The sequence below is a fragment of the Choloepus didactylus genome, chromosome X (genome assembly GCF_015220235.1).
Source record: "Choloepus didactylus isolate mChoDid1 chromosome X, mChoDid1.pri, whole genome shotgun sequence".
NCBI classification, from domain to species: domain Eukaryota; kingdom Metazoa; phylum Chordata; class Mammalia; order Pilosa; family Megalonychidae; genus Choloepus; species Choloepus didactylus.
The window spans coordinates 190,577,467-190,580,379 of NC_051334.1; positions in this window are offsets into that span (position 1 = coordinate 190,577,467).

The window sequence follows — 2,913 nt, forward strand, 5'->3', positions numbered from 1 at the left end:
GGGTGTGAACCCATTTGTCAACAGGACCTCTGAAGATGTTATTATTAAGGTGTGCCCAAACTGAATGAGGGTGAGCCTTAATCCAATATGGATGAAGTCTTTACAAGCATAGGAAATTGAACAAAGAAAGAGAGAAGCCACAGGAGAAGCAAGAAGCTCGAAGTCAATGGAACCCAGAAGAGAAAGGAGAAGACGCTGCCATGTGTGTTGCCACGTGACAGAAAAGCCAAGGAACCCCAAAGATTGCCAGCCAGCAAGATGCCAACTCCTGGAGGAAACAAGCCCTCTAGTCTCTGAAACCCTGGAGCCAATAGATTCCTGTTGTTAAGTCAATCCATTGTACGGTATTTGTCTTAGCAGCTAGGACACCAGAACAGTGCCTAACCATAGTCTTATTCCAGTTAATTCTCTGGAGCTTCTATAAAAGCCTTCCATGCTCCTGACAGTTTTGACATTTCAGCAAATCATTCAACCCTTGTCTTTAATGACCGTCATATTTACACGTTGGTAGCACACAGGCTTGTGGGGAAGACTGGAATCCATATAAATCCACTGGTTCAAGGCAGGAAAGTGATCTGAGCTGGACTTGACGCTTCAAAGATGATGGCATCTGAGATAAGTGGATAATGGAGTCAAAGGATCTCAACTGGCTGATGACAAAGAAAGCACATTACAGGCAGAACATCTGAGCAAGGGCACCAAGGTAGGGCATTGTGGAATGGTGGGATAGAACTTTGTCCTTCCCCCTTCCTAGTGTGTGAATTTGAATGTAGGCCATAGCAGCCCTTCTCTCTGGACAACACGGCCTAAAAGTTCCATGAGCTTTCATAACAGCCTTCATATCCATGCTAGCATCGGAAAGCTTTCTAGTTACCCACTGGGATGCAATCAATATTCAACATCCTGCCTCCCAGCCTTTTTCTGGGTTGTTCATGGAGCCTCTACGGAATCTTCTTCCTCTTTTATTGTCAACCTTAAGTGGCCCCTCCACAGCCCTCTAGCCCAGAGTCCCAAGGTCATATAGGAATTCTGCTGATCCGCAGCAGGGAGTTGATTTAATCATTTGGTTGCCACTATATTTTTATTAGCACTTTTATTATGTTCTATAGGTTGCTTCCAGCAATAGTCATGTGATAAACCAGGATAGAAAAGCAGAGATGTTTATTCACCACAGAAGCTGTCTCCAAATAAGTTAAAGAGAGAATTTTGAAAGCCACAAGAGAGGAGCAACATGTCATGTATAAGGGAGCCTCAATAAGATTAAGTAAAGTTTCTCATCGAAAACCATGGAAGCAAGAAGGCAGTGGGAGGACATATTTAAAGTGCTGAAAACAAAAAATTACCAATCAATAATTCTTTGTATGGAAAAACTGTCTTTCAAAAATGAGGGAGAGATTAAGAGATTCCCAGATTAACAAAAGCTGAGAGAGCTCACTACTAGACCGGCTCTGTAAGAGATGCTAAAAAGAGTTCTGCAGGTTGAAAGGAAAAGACACTAGACAACAGACCAAAGCTGCATGAAGAAATAAAGATCTCCTACAGTGGTTACCACAGGGATAAATATAAATGCCAGTACTATTGTATTTTTGGTTTGTAACTCCATGTTTTACTTCCTAAGGGATCTAAAAGGCAAATGCATAAAATATAATGACAAATCAGTAGTTTCAGACTCAAAATACATAAACTTGTAATTTGTGAAAAGCATTACAAAGAGGTGGGCGTAAAGAGGATTGTAGGAACATAATTTGTGTATATTATTAAAGTTAAGTTGATATTAAAGCAAACGAGATTGTTACAGATTTAGAATATTAAATTTAAGCCTCATGGTAACTACAAAGAAAATATTGAAGAATATGCAAGCTCATAGTGATAGAAATTAGAGTACAGGTTGCCAGGGGTGGGGGACAGGGGAAATGGGGAGTCAGCGCATAACGGGTATAGGGTTTCTGTTTGGGGAGATGGGAGGGTGATGAGGGTGCTGCAATATAGTCAATGTGATTCACGCCACTGAATGGCATGTTTGGAAATGGCTGAGATGGAAAAGTTTATGCTGTACATAAGTGCCTACAATTTAAAAAAGAAGGAAAGAAAGAGCAACTAAAGAGACAATGACAATTAAAGGCAAAACATGATCTTAGATGGAATCTAGCAATGGAGGAGAGAATGCTCAAAAGGGCATTGCTGGGACCTATGAAAAAATCTGTATATAGACTGCAAACTTTCTATCAATGTTAAATTTATTGAACTTGATAACTGTGCTTAAAGTGGATACATAACTGAATATCCTTCTTCGTAGGAAATGCAGATGCCAGTATTAAATATTCAAGGAGCATGATGTATCCAACCTACACTCAAGTGTTCAGAAAATGTACTGATAAACATATAGGCAGGCAGACAGAAAGATATACTGATAGATGGGTAGACAGATGGATTGATAGATTCATGGATAGATAGAATGATATAACAAATATGGCAAATTGTTAAAATTGGTGGATCTGGGTAGCTGGGGGGTGGGATGGGGTATATTGGAGTTCTCTGTATTGGGTTCCTATTTTTCTCAGCTGTCCTCTAAGTTTGAAAGTATTTCAAAATAAAAAGTTTAAAAGGAAAAGAAAAACAAGAAATCTTTTTTGCTCCATTCCTTTTTTTTGCCTTTGAAATTTCTACTTTGAATGTATTAATCACAAAAAGTATTTTTTTTTAAAGAAAGAGATGACGTATGTACTTTCCACAGTTCCTGGAAGAGGCTCAATAAACTATACATACTGCCTTTTTGTTCTAATATAAAACTGGTTTTTAAAGCTTTTTGAATAGGAAAAAATGTGAAACTGAAAATCGTTTATGCTGATGGCAAGTACTCTTATTAAACTTGCCTACACTTATTTTACAATAACACAACTCCTGGGGCCCAAA